The 15,575-nt window shown below is 28.7% G+C and overlaps 1 protein-coding gene across 1 annotated transcript in view; it reads left to right on the forward strand.

The window, feature by feature from the left end:
- The window catches only part of LOC123300518, an 88,786-nt gene that overhangs the window by 31,727 nt on the left and 41,484 nt on the right, over nt 1–15,575 (forward strand). The gene's annotated exons all lie outside the window — the stretch shown is intronic.

Genomic DNA, 15,575 nt, shown 5'->3' on the forward strand with positions numbered 1-15,575 from the left:
TGATTTTACATCAGAATTATATATTCATAAAAACATTAACCCATGGAAATTTGGATATTTTCTATGACCCGTATAACGATATTTTCAAGCTCTTGAAACAATTATTTGAAACAAAAGGATATACAACCTGAGTTTCGCTATAAACTTCACGTCGGTGCTATACATAATTTTCCCATAATTTTGAACAAAGGGATTTCTAGATTAAAGTGGTTTATAAAGATAGCTATTTTTCTACGCTGTCAAACATACTAACCTTTTCTACGTTGTGTACCTACCCAAATCTAAAAACTCTTTTTTATATTTATTCTGTTTCTATATTCGTGAGACCATGTTCATTATTCGGCGGATGGGAGTAGACGAAAAAAATGTTCGATACCGACACTTTTTGAAATATTAATAGTATTCTCAACAAGGTCGTGGTGTTGTGATTACGTTGCCCACTCTTCATGTTGAAGGTTGTCAGCTCGAAATCTATTCACCTATATGCAATGGATTTTTAAAATTTATTCTCACTTCTCATTACTTTATTATAGAGATGAAAGGTATAATGAAACACCTTTGGGAAGTTTATACCGAAGACACTCTCCTCTTCGTGAGAATCTGAAACTTATGGTGAAAATCCGGATATGCTGATGTTCAACCCACGATGAAAATATGGTACTCTTTTAGCCAAAACTGAAAAAATTACGTTTGACGAGTATTGTGAAAATCGAAAAATTGCAGTCATAAGCAATGGCAGTCAATCATAAAATAAAACAGAAATGGTTTATGAAATGTCTAGAACTACAATAGAGTGGGCTACTTTTTGGCGACAGCGTCAACTTCGTCGAAGAAAAAAAACTGATCCGATTAGAATGAGCTTTTAAGGTGTGTTAGTGGTTCATGGTTGAGAAAGCTTAGAAACAGTGGCAAATGGAGGTTATTGAAGGAGAAACTGGAGCCCAGCAGAAAATATAAAGTACCCATTGTTTTAGTACTGCTTTAAAAAATAAAACAAATATATTAATTAAAATATACCTGTTGTATTGATACCAATACCATTGTTGGTAATACCTATTACAAACCATGCATGTAAAATAATTTTGGGGGGTATTATAATATATTAAATAGCTAGCTAGCCAGCCAACTAATGAAAGTGCAAGTGATTGGCTATTATTGTTGTACCATAACGACATTGACCTAAATTTGACCCACTAAACATGTGTATATTAATAAATATTATGAGTAAATATAAATTTTTGCACATATTTTATGATTCTTTATTAAAATCAGTTTAGTATGCATAACATATTAGTAGCTACTGTCAGATACTGTTAATTTTTCAAGTTCATATGAACTTTGTTTTGTTTGTAGATTATGTATCTAGATACATTAATTAATTGTTTTTAATTATTATGCACTTTGAATTATTTTAAAAGGATTTTTATACTAAGGTGGTTTGGGACAAAAAGTTTAAAAAAAATTATTTAATGGTACGAACGTTGGCAACGATTTCGAGCGTGAATTTCTCTAAATCCATGTTGACTAGTTTTGCTGCATGCTTACAGCTTAATGCGGTATTCACATCATATTTTTAAATTATCATGAGCTGCATGGGTTTGTCAAAACTGAATGTGTTTGTTTGTTTTTCAATTTTTCATACATTGCCGCTGATTTTCCATATGATTACATTTGTTTAAAAAAACATTATTCAGTGAGTTTTTAATAAAATTTACTCCCATTTTGAAAATTAATTTAATTACATAAAATTAATATAATTTGTTTTAATTAACTAATTATTTTTCAATAATATATTTGGATGTTTTATTTTAATAATTACTTATTATTGGTAATTATCATTACTATTACTAAAATAGGCAAACAGGATGACATAGAATTGATGCGCCATTTTTTAAAATTTCTAGTACCGCGAGAACCGTTTTTCCGAATAGGAGCAACGCTAAAAATATAAGGACCACGAATCTTCCTTGGTATTTTAAATTGAGCGCTTTCACCTTTTACAAATAGCCAAGTATGATTGACTCATAGGGAAAATTATTTTGCACGTTTTAGTACAATCAAAAGTAGTTTTTATTAAAAAACTTTTAAGTTTTGATCCACTAGTTGGATAAGGTTGCTAGAAAAACTGATTTCTTAAGAATCATTTTTCTGAAGAGGAAGTAAGAAGTTTTCGTGAGCGCTGAGGACATGATAATTAAAAATTGTAAAAACAATTAATGAATTTTTGTTTTTAATTTTAATGAATACCATTTTTTTAATGTAAATTTAATCCAAAACTTCCGAAAGTTGAATTTATTTGAGCGAATTGTTTGTGTACTTCAAGATATGACCTTTCCTGTTTTTATTTCTATTATATCTCGAGAATCATTAATAATTCTCTTCTGGTATTTACTCCAAATTTTTTTGGATCTAGTTACAGCTCTACTACACTTGGTACATGTTATAAATATATATATTTACTTTATTAATAAGCCTTGATAATAATAATAATTTAATTGATTGTATGGTATTTCCCATAAGGTCGTTATTATTATTTATATGTTTTTTGTGTGTGTGTATGTTTGATCAAAAAATAAAAATTCCCAAATGATTTATAAACAAAATTACTAATAAATATATTTTTGAAACAAACAAAATATTATAATAAATAATTTATTGGTTTGTTAGCTAGAATTAGTGTAATTATTTATTATTTACTAAAAAACATTGAATTAATGAAAAATTATAATATTATTGGAAAAAGGTATTCCTGGGTTCAAATGTAATTTTATAATTTTGTTTTCATATGACACTGGAGGATTGAATATCTATAAAATGAAATTCACGTTTAGTGACAGATAATTATAGATTAATTCAACAGAAATACGCGAATCAATTTATCTTGAATATAAGTTTAGATACAATGATCTGTTTATAAGTCAAAATTATAATGCCTCTATAATTCGAAGACCAGCTGGTTAATTTTCACATTTCCAGCGCAAGGAGTAAAGGAACTACCAAGGGGAGGATAGGTCAAGGCAGCTCTCTCCCCTTAGTATACAAAATTGATTTAGTTGGTTTTAGTATGTATTTATTCCGAAAATACTGTAGAATCTATGAAATTTTTCGGGAAAAAATTTCGAATTTTCCCCACTCTAGACCTACAATTCCGGTTTTAGTTCCCTTGGATCAAAAGCTGGATTCGCTTTTGTAAAAAGTATTGGTTTTTATGTTCGAGAGAGTGCATCTCTTTTAATAGACTATTTTCAAAACGACACTGAATACATTTGGGTGAATAATTTGGTGATTTATTTTATCAAGCCAGAAACACACTGGTCCCAGAGGCACTTTTACATTATAAAATTTTTGTTCTTATAGCTATGTAATCAATGCCCACACTCACTTTGTCTTCTAAAATGCATATTAAAGGGACACGATGAGAAATAACACACAATAGATATTATGTCTCGTATTTTAATACAAAAGCATTAGCAGACGATATGGTACGTATTTATAGAGAAAAACACTCACAAACAGAATATACCTAGTGCCATTTAATCAAGTAAATGAACCCTTTTTTTTGTTTCATTTAACATATGAACTGAGCTCACATACATATCACACCCATATGATATACCTATGGTGTAGAGGAAAAACTGTACTTAAAACATGAAGTGCGAAAACCACTTTTAAAAGAGAGTCTGTAGCTTTTACTGAAATTTAACGATATAATATAAAGTTTGTTCAGACAAGGCTCGGGTTTGAACTCATTTTAACAAGGAAAAACATTGTGGGAATTCTCTCACAGGGAGCTCGGAAAATATTTATGAAGTTATACTTCTTTACGCGCATAAGTCAAAAAAGAAATACAGAGAGTGAATCGGTAAAAAAATGCGACGTCATTACCTTGGAATGCTACGAAACTTTTGGCAAATTCTCCTTTGTTGAATAAATAGATGAAATAACATATTAAGAAACTATAGTAGTTTACAATAATACAGTTCAAATTTATGAATGAAATGTCTAATTAAAAAGATGGAAACTGTCGTGGGGACTGTGACGGAAGTGAAAACTTAAGACTTTGGAATAACTATAAGTTATAGTATAAATAATTAAATTTTCATAATTTATATATTGAAATTATGAAGGCATGAAAAAACTATTATAAATGTGATAGAGCGAGAGCCGTAGTTTTCAATGTGGTATGTATATTGAAGTGTTAGGTGAGCGTTAGTGTCGGTGACGCCAGTTTACCCAAAAGTAGTCAACGTGGAAAAGAAGCTTTCACTTCAAAAATAGCCCTCTCTTTTAGTGAGATAGCTTCCTTTTGTAAGATTGAAGCCTCCTATATAGACTGGTAGATGACATTAGTAATTTTTCCAATTTAAAATTGTAGGTCCTTGTTTCATCTCTACACATTTTTATATAAATAAATAAAATAAAATAAAAAAAACCATACAAACACAAAGGTTTTAAGCAGGTTATTATCTAACAACAACCTTACTTCAAAAATACTACTAATATGTAATTTTAATTTGTTCAACTCTTAATTTAATTTTTTTTGTCTGTTTTCTACTCACATGTGAGTTGAGTTGAGATGAGTATATGAATGAGTAGTACTATTTTCACTAATGTCTACCAAAATAATACAACAAAAAATATTCTTTTGTTGTACAAAAACATTAAAATAATTTATAATATTCATTATCCTGACTAACAGCCTTTTTTTTTTTATCAAAAAGTTAAATCAACTTTCATCTTTCATAATATAAAAGAGAATGTAATAATAATACACTTTGTTTCATAGAAAAATGTTCTATCCTAATGAAAAATGAATCATTATAAGTAATTATGTAACGGGTGTGGAAAAACGGGTGTTTTTTAGAGGTTCGCAACTTTTAATTAAAATAAAACAAAGAAAAAAAATGTTAATATCAATATAACTGATTTTATTTTAAAAACAATTTTATTTCATTCATGTTCAAATATGATTTCAGATATGTTCAATTTGCGCAGCAATTGCAATCGTATTTTGTCAATAACTTGCTGGGAAGAATTCTGAGAAGTAAGAATTCGGAGAAATTTTTTGTCTCCCATTTGGCTCAAAAGGAACAATAAGAAATTTATCGTAGAAATAACTGAAAAATACTTTGACGATTAAAAGGACTGTTTGTCAATCAACCACATAATCAACAAGATTTTGGTATCTTAAGATTATTTAAGATGCGAAAGAACTAAAAAATTAACAAAATCTAGTTCATTTGAGAAAATTTTTCAAGATATGTCTAGAATCGCTTAGGCAATTAAAACAAGTCACTTAATAGTCTGACGAATTCAGATATATTTGGGCCAAAATTACCCTAAATATCAAGTTTCATTAATTTCCGAAAAAACTTTTTTTTTGGTGATTTTCTCGATTTTTAAAAGGGATATACCCTTTAAAATTCCAAAAATATCGGAAAAATTTTTTTTGTTTCCAATTACGGTAAAAATCATTTTCTAGAGTAACTTTGACCCAAAAAATACATAAATCGCGTGTCCCTGATGTTTGGGCGAGTAGTTTGTAAGATATCTACTCAAATCGTATACGAAAGATTACAATACAAATCGAGGAACAATTTCAGCATGGCAGCAAGGTTTTTGGATAAAAAAAAGTCAAGGGAGCCATTCAAAAGCCAAAAAAGGGTGTGCTTTTGTTATGGTATAGTGTAACGGTATTTTCAGATAGTCTATTTAGCCCTAAAAAGGATTACTTTGTACTTAGATGTACCTAGATTTAAGTATAAAGACGGTCAAAATAGGATCTTTTTGCCTTATTGAAAACCATAAATCTTTCACTTAAAAATTTTATATACTAATAGTATTTTTGTACAAACACTTATTTAGCCAAATCTCGGTCGAGAAAACAGTTGATATTTCCTGCTCCACGGTACGTCCATGGTTTTTCATTAGAATTACGTGATACAACAGAAAGCACCTTGTTTATTTCTAGAACAAAACCAATTTTTTTCTCTACTATTCTATTTATATTGTATTTCTTACTGTGGTATCATATGTTTCTAATGTTTATAATTTCACCAAGAACGAACAGATAATACCGAAATTCTTTTGTAAATGTTACAAATTACTTTTAATAATAATCTAAATGACAACAGCAGCACAAAATAATATCATTTGGGACTTGTTATTAAACTAATTTTCAAAATAAAGACACCAGTAGAAAGTGTTTTTTGATTGTTATAATAGTTTTTTTTTTTTAAATAAAAATTTTTCATAAGTTTTGTTGTAAGGCTGATTGGACATTAAGTCATTGTATATATAAAACAAGTGAAAACAAACAATTGACTGAGTTAATTGTCGAAAAACCATATAATATACACTATTCAATTTGCGCCTCCACAGGTAAACAGTGATGTTTACGAAAAAGTTGTTTATTTTTTATAAGAAACATTTTTTACATTTAAACTTTTGTTCTATCTCTAACGGTTTACAAGATGGGTCCTACGGACCCAAGACTCAATTGACCTATGTTGCTCATTTACGAACTAGACCTCACTTTTTACGTCCTGAGTACGCTGTAAATTTCAGCTTGATAACTTTTTTCGTTTTGAGTTATCGTGTTCACAGACAGGCGGACGGACAACCGAAAATGGACTAAAGTAAATAATTGCATAAATTCGATTACTAGTGATGCTGGTTATCTAAATTTCTGTTAAAAATAAATTTGAATTGTACTATAAAATTGTAGTTTATTGTCCGATCAACCTGAATACTTTTCATAAAACAGTTTTGTTAAAATTTCTTCAATTACATTATTTTCATCTCACACATAATGAAAGTAAAAAAGTGTTTCCTTTTTACTGTAGTTTTGTGCTTTAATAAAAACTTTTAATAACATGTTTACTACAGTGATACGACTTTGATTAAAGAAAGAATAGCATAAGTTTCATGAACTACTACTTTTTATAAAATTTAAGAATTAATATGGTAAGATTTCGACAAAAAAGTTTATCACATGTTCTCACCTTGCAAATTGCAATTTTCTGAGCATCGATTAAATAAAACTCTGTTTAATGCTCTTTTCTATAACATTAAATACATCTACTTACGCCGATTTAAGAAAATTTTTACGATTTTTAAACGATTTTTAAGTATTCCTGTTTTCTTATACAACGGTGTATAGAACGCATATAACTCGACATACGTGAATTGAGCTTACGCGTTTATCACTCGGTCTAAAACCCATCGAGTTCGAGTTTTTTGTCAAATCCGACTTTATAGTGAAAAACGATAAACTTTCAACAAAATCGCTAATAAATAACGAAAAAAAAATTTTCGAAGTAGATTTAAAAGAAAATAATTATTAAAGTAGGCTAGAGTTTTAGAACTTTATTTCAAGAAATCCTGACCATTGATATGAATCGTGTGTAGATCAGAGTCCTGATTTTTCCCCATCCAGATTCAATTTGGATCTGAATTGGTGCGTGTTGGAGATATATTTACTTTCAACGTTTAATATTCAATTTTCTTCGTGTATTTTTCATTAGATTATTATATAAGATTAGTTAATAGTTTACAAATAGTTACTTCCGTTCAATTATTATTTTTTCAATGAAAGTAGTGTCACCGATTTATAACAAAACATCTAGATATTACGAAAGTGTATTTTTGTTAAACAATATTCCATAATTATAAAATTATAATATTCCTGTGTAATAATAATAGACAATAACAATCAAACCAATCAACTGTCCACAAAAACGATATCTTGTTGTTGGCATAACATTAACAATGTTCAACTGAGTTGTCATTCAATTCTTGATTTTTATCATAATTTTGTACAAAAAATACACAACACACATAATAAATTCATGTTTATATATCATTATTTTTGATCAAACAACCATATTAATCATGTACAGCGGAACCTCTTCGCGAAGGGTTTATTGCTTCGTTCATCTTTATACATGGTCTAAATTCCAACTCCAATCTCGACGTGACTAATCTGGCATATACTAACTCGATTCAAACATCAACACTTGTGTTACTAGAAGTCCGCTGAAGATTCAAAACCCAGATCTGAATTTATTTTTTATTCGGCGACTTGTTCGTTTATGCAACTGACTTCTAGTTTTTTTGACCGACAAACCATCGCTAATCAATTCGCCAAATTTAATTGAGTATAATCGAATATAAAAACAATTATAGAAAGAATTCTGAATTCTGAGCGGAATTGATTCCCGTTTGAGCTTATAGGTCTTGAAGTACCTATCACAAGGCAATTTCTCCATTTTGTCTTCGTCTTTCTTAAGAAGGTTTTATTCAGTTCGCTAATGAAATTTTTTGAGCATTTTAAGGACAGAATGTGCCTGTGGATAGGCATTAATATCAGGTTTAAATTGTATCGTATCCAAAACTCATTCAGACAACGTTTGCACTTCTGTGCCATTGAAGACAGGCCCGAAGAATTTTGTCGTTACTTGGCTGTCATACCAGACAGCAATATTTTTGCATGTTGGATAATTTTAACTATTCCGATACTTTGTTAGTTTACGGTGTTTGATATACACCACTGTAATGATCTAGCAATTGGAATGATAATCGTAAGGCTGCCGGAAACCTCAGCTTACTTTGAAAGCCGTTACGGTTGATTTTTCAGGAAAGATCTCGTTGCCTAATCTGATCTGGTCTGATCTCTGGTCTGTCATAGACATTTGACTGTAACATAATTACATATGTATCCATTTTATATTATGGCGGTTAATTCAATTGTAATTTTGTTTTTTGTTTCGATTAAGTAGGTACAATTTTTTTTTTCAACTATTCAATTGTACGAATCTATTATTAATATTGTTGTTGTTGTTTTTTTTTTTTTGTAAATATTTTATGGGTATTGTTTACATTCTGTTGTTTAAATAAATATTGTTAATTTAAATACATTTGGATATTGTATTTGTTTAATGAATGATTTTTCAATTAATTTGTTGATTACTTAACATTATTGTGGTTTTTTTTTTTGACAGTCATTTTCTATAAAAAGCAGTTTTCTCCTCCATAATTTTATATAATCAAATACTTCATTTTTTTTGATTTATTAATGAATAATGTTTTGTATTCCCTTATCAGACTATTGAACTTTGAGCCAATCAATATCCAATAAAGTGAAATATGCTATGATTCTTTTTACCTGCCTTTTGAAAACTTGAAAAACTAGGTAAGTTGCATAAAATAAGAAAATTGAAGTTTAAACTTTAACCCTAGATGTGCATGGATGTTATTATGAGTTACGATCGAGGGAATCTGCAGCTCGCGAAAAATGCTCACATCTTTGAAATCTGTTCATAAGTCTGTAGTTTCTTTGGATGCACTTTATGTAGTGAAATATTGAAAGTATATGCTCAAAAATATGCAGAGTATTTAAATAATTAACTTCGGTTGTTATCTTGACTTTTTTATCATTATTTACAATGTGTTCCAGAATAAGGATGATAGTTTTGTCTAGACATTATAAAACGGAACTTGATAAAATGGACCAAAATTGAAAGTTGTTAAATATACAACAAATCCAAAAAACCCAAACATTTATTAAACACAAGGTAACAAAAAATACAATCAAATATGTAAAATTTAATAATTAATTCGCATGAATTAATATCAACCTATAAATTTTATATAAAACAATTTAAAGAATTTCCTTTATTTTAAACAAAAATTTTTTGTTTGTTAATATAATTTTTATACTTGAAATTTTGTACAATGAATAATTGATAGCCTTGCGTGTTGCATATTTTTTAATTCTTCTAACTCATTGTTTTAAAATTATTTAAAACAAAAAGATAAAAATCTGATAAGGATGCCATATCACTTCCTTGTACGATTTTAATCTAATAATAATATGAAATTAAAAATTTAAAGAAATTTCCGGCACAAAATCAGGTCTGATTGATTCGTTTGTGGCATCGTAGCTGCTAAACGGATGACCTGATGCTGATTTTTTTTTTGAAAAGTTATTTGATCGAGGGTGACACCTCTTTTCTAGTTGTTATGGGGCACAGAACTCTTAAAAACTTGAAACATAGCCTAGAACACTCGATAAAATTATCTTCAACAAAAATAATAAAATCAAAATGGGTTTATCTGTTTAGAAGCTACGATGCCACAGACAGACACATAGATACATGTACACGTTTAAGTTTAAAATCTTCTTTTGTTAGTCGGGGGTTAAAAAAAGATTCATGAATATTTATTATGAAGTCAGAAAATTGAAAATATTCTGTATGAATAAGGTAGAAGGAGTCACAAAGGGAGGGGGTGCGAAACTAGATGCATTCAACAGCTCTAAATCAAAAAATTTCATCTTTGAATGGCTTATGGATTTGAAGTTGTACTAGATACAGCGAAATTTTCGATATCGTTATGTACAGGGCAGTACTCAAGAAAATTAACATAACGATATTAATTCCAAAATTTCAACATTCTGTGGAACAGAAGTTTTGATCTATTCGAAGTCAAAACTAATCAAAATGCTTGTAGGTTTGGTAAAATTGAATATACTTCCGAAAACTTATTTTCGGGTTAGAAAACCCGATTTTTTTGGAGATTGCAATAGTTTCATAACCTCGTACAAGGAAGTTTTATAATAATAACACACACATACAGCGATATGGAGGACTTATTTGATGATGTTAAGCCAACCAAATAAAATCCGACTATATGGCTATAATAATCTCCATATAATTATAACAAGAAAATACTTCCTTCCTGGTTTTACGTTGTTTTATCGTTAAAAATTTGTTTGGGTGTCATTCAAGAATTTACATTTTTTTCCATTAATAAATAAAAACAAACAAAAAAATAATTTCTGTAATTAATCATGAAATGTATTGTCTATACAGAGTGATCAAAGGCGTTGTTGAAGCTTTTGTGACATCAAAAGAGAATCAATCTGACTAATAATGTATCAATTTTTATGAATAATAGAAGTTGGCATAGTTGGGAATTACTAAAAATATTCAAGAAGTAACTTAGAGTAAGCTGAAGGAAGGCTAAATAAATAACAGCTGAGTACAATACAGCAAGATTTACTATGGGCTCATCAGCAAAATCAGAAAGACATACCACAAGTAAAGGTAAAAGGCTTTCTAGTGGAGTTATTTTAAGTCGAAGTCACCACTGTTATAACTTTATTGTGTGTCATAAACTTTATTGTGTGTCTCTTTATCCAAGTCCGTATTGCTCATGGAGGAGGGAGCGAGACGGGTATAAGACTCTTCTACTTATCTCAGTTTCTCTAATTGTAATGAGATAGGCAGAAAAAAATGCTGTTTCTTTGTCTTACTCGTATTTTAAGTTGTCGCTGGTTAGGTTGTCATTGTCTTACTCGTATTTTAAGTTAGAACTTACTCGTATAGTTAAGTTTGAGGGACTTTTGTAAGTCTCATTTGCCTTTGCCTGATCTAGATTGTACAGTAGTGGATGATACACCCTTTTTTTCTGCCAGGATGTCGACGCAAAGCCATGGTGTCATAGCACTCGAGGCAAAGCAGCTCTGGGAGATCTTTCTTTATTCTGCCTTTTGTAAATAATGCAGGTATTCGACAGTGATCAAATGACTAACTCTGGCGGGTATATCTTCATCCAGAGTATGTTTTTACTATCAGACATTTCATCCCAGGAATTTCTTACCCCTGATAGTTCTTGGCACACATCGTAATCTGAACATATTGTATGAAAAAAGTTTATATTATATTTTTTTTTTTACTCTGGTGTTACTCAGAAGTACTAAATAGTAGGTGAAGTATATTATTATATAACTTTATATGTACTATATAGTATAGACTTCTTTGTAATGTTATGTGAATGTATATTTATTATTGCCCATACAAAAATTATCTCATCATTTTAAAAAGTTTTTTAATTAGTAAAATTATTTTACTCTTAACTTTTAATTAATATAAATAATAATAAAATATTTTTTTGTGTGAGTGTGTTATTATTATATTGTGAACAATTTATAAGTTTAAAATGTAATGTAAAAGAAAGTTGTACATATTTTTGAGTAAAAATATGTTTAAAGCTTCTACTCGATTCGGTACGAGTGAGGAATTATCCTTTTTTTTACTGATGGATATTTTCATTTTTAATAAATTATCTGCAATAAAACTGTACAAACTATCTACTATCAGAAATTTTTGTAATCTCCAATTTCGATAAAACCCAGTATATAAGATCATTTTGACCCAAAAAATACAATAATCGGGTGCATTTAATGAATGGTCGAATAGTTTTTGAGATACGCACTAAAATCGATCCAAATATGGCGATATCTCAGAAACTCTGCATCCAATCATTAAATTAAACTGATTTTTATACTTTTTGGATCAAAATTACCCCATCCACTGAGTTTCATCAAATTTCAACCAAAAAATTTTTTTTGCGTTTTCCTCGATTTTTTCACCCCTTAAAAAAATTGAGAAATTTTTTTAATCTCCAATTTCGATAAAACTTAGTATATAAGGTAATTTTGACCCAAAAAGTACAAAAATCGGGTGAATTTGATGACTGACCGAATAGTTCTTGAGTTGCGGAATAAAATCGATCCAAATATTGCGATATCTCAGAAACTCTGCATTGTAACTTTTTACAGGTGAAATAATTTTTAAAATCTGTGAAGTAGTTAATTCAAAAATGACGAATTTTCATACAAACTATCATCACCTTTTTACCACAAAAATTACAGAGTTTTGTATAAACTTTCACCCCCTTGAAGATTGAATTTGATTGAAAATAGTAATACACTTAGCAATACTTAGATGAATAAGTTAAAAATCGTGTAAGTATTTTCGATTTCGCTGTATGAACCAATTTCGCATTCATAGACCACAGAGATATTATTAAATATAATTTATAATAAAATTTTTATATTAATCTCAGGTGTATATATTATTTTGTGTGCATAATAAACATAATTTTCCAACAGAGAAATGTAACAGCATTCATTTTCACCAAACAAACATTACAGTTTTATTTGCGGCTTTTATAATAATACAAAAGTGTGTTTAAGGTTTTTTTTTGTTGTTATTTATAAATTTTTCGGTAAATATACAATTGGGTGTCTTTATCTAGGTACTTTTACTGTTGAATCTGTTGAATACCTTATTTCCGAGAAATTTTTGTTTTAAATTGTTTAAATTTTAAATTATTATAAGGTATATTTCGAAGAAAGGTTTTTCATTAAACAGAAACCTCGTTTTTAAAGTTCATTACTGTTCGAACGTGATTTGAAAAATAAAAATATAGAAAAATTCACTGCTAAAGAATGTGATCAAAATAATACACTTATTTTTCGCATTTTCCAAATTTAGACCAACAAAAAATAGACTTTGATCTGCAATACGTATTTATACGTAAACACATATTTGATATACTCTTGTTTAATTAATTTTTCATAAAAATTATAGAAATGAATAATATATATATTCAACTCACTTAAGGTATACGTGCGCTGAGTTTTTTATTTTTGTATTTTTTTTTACCTCCATATAAATGATCAGTAAATGAACCTAATTTTTATACTTTTTGGATCAAAATTACTCCATCCATCAAGTTTCATCAAATTCCAAAATAAAAATTTTTTTGCGATTTTCTCGATTTACCCCCTTAAAAAAATCGAGAAATTTTTGTTTCCTCCAATTTCGATAAAACTCTGTATATAAGGTAAATTTGACCCAAAAAATACAAAAATCGAGTGTATTTGCTGACTGGTCGAATATTAATTCAGATACGGACTAAAATCGATCCAAATATTGCGATATCTAAGGAATACTGGTTCTATGAATGATATAGCTATGCATGGAGGTTGTTCGGCATCCACAGTATTTTTTTTTATATATATGTTTTTTTAACAAATTATGTTTTACTCTATGCATAATATAACGTTTCATCTACTCCACGGTCCTCTAGCAATTCGTTTGTCATCACGCGCGAATGCAACGTCGCGTCGCGTCATGTTGCTGTAATTTTGTGTTGAAATGTATGTTGACAGATAGCTTGTCATTTGTTAACAACAGCAAACAATTCAAAACGTATTTTATTATTTATTTTTTATTATATATTTTATTTTATAGAAACTAATTAAATAAATTGTTATCATTAACTTTATATTTTAACTAAAATTGAATCCATAAAAATAATTGCCAGGATACTGGGATTGTTGGAAAGTTAGCGAATTTCCGATGGAAATGGAACTATTGCTTTTGTAATGATGAATTTTGAAAATTAATCAGTTTTAAGCAAAAAAAAAATTTTGTGATTTTTTATCTTAATCACAATACCATGACCTCATTGATGGGTGATAAGGTATACATAGCTCCAAAAAGGTACAATTTTGTACATATTCGAACAGTTATTCTTGCTTATATCATTTCACGGTTGAAGAACACAACATAACGTATCTCTTGGCGTAAGAAATTTTATTTCTTGTCTCAAGAAAAAATCTTCTCTTTCTTGTTAATATTCTTTAGCAAAAAAAAAAAAAAACATTTTTTCTGTGAATTAAGTGCATTTAAATGTATAAATCACATTATCTTCGATCTATTTTTTATATTTATAAATTAAATTATAATATTTTATAACGTTAAAATAAAATTAATAAAATGATAAAAATTCTATAAATGACTTGCACAAGAGTATATTAATATATTCATCTTACTACATTAGCTTTATCGAAAATACGGAGAGTGTAACCAATCAAAGCGAAAGTATGAACTTCTAAAAACCTGTCAAAATGTACGCAGAAAATTTTAAAATTTTGGCTATATAGCTCGATCTGTATCTGGTTTGGAGTTCGGACAGTATTTCGACCTATTTTCATATTTGTAATCATTTCTAATTTATAGTTTTTTATGTTGTAACCATGGACCCTCAATTTTTACTGTTAAAGTTTTTTTTTTTTTTTTTGGATAAGATGCAAATAGTTTATTAATACCTATGTTTACTTTCTAAAACATAAAAATAAACCATAACAGTTGTAATAATTTAAAATAAATTGAAAATATTTGCAAAATGAAGTTATAAAATAAATAAAATAGCTACTTAGTATATTATATAATTTTTATGATAATTTACATACAGAAATATATTATTTGTAGCTTAATTTTTATATTTATGAAATTCCTCTCTTAATAGTATGTACATTACAAGTATCGCTTACAAGTAAAATTAACAAAATTTAAAAACCCCCGACACCTATTTAGGAACACTTTCCATTAAATTACCGTTTTTCTTAGAGCCTTCTCAAAACTGAACCGATATTGAAGATCATCGCCTTTTTTTTCAATTTTTCGGGTACGGAATCATAAACTCGCACTTGAAGTATAGCTTGAGCAGGCGTGGTGATAAGTTTATAGTCCAAAAAGCCACCTTTTTTGATAGATACAGAACCTAAATATAAACATTTAGCTAAATTTGGAGGAGTTATAGGGATGAGAAAATCTTTTTTTTTAAACACCGGAAAAAGCCTAGGTTGTTGATACATACAGAACCTACACATATGCCTTTAGCTATATTTGGAGTAGTTATAGAGATGCGTCAACTTT

Source organism: Chrysoperla carnea, chromosome 5 (assembly GCF_905475395.1).
Source record: "Chrysoperla carnea chromosome 5, inChrCarn1.1, whole genome shotgun sequence".
NCBI classification, from domain to species: Eukaryota; Metazoa; Arthropoda; class Insecta; order Neuroptera; family Chrysopidae; genus Chrysoperla; species Chrysoperla carnea.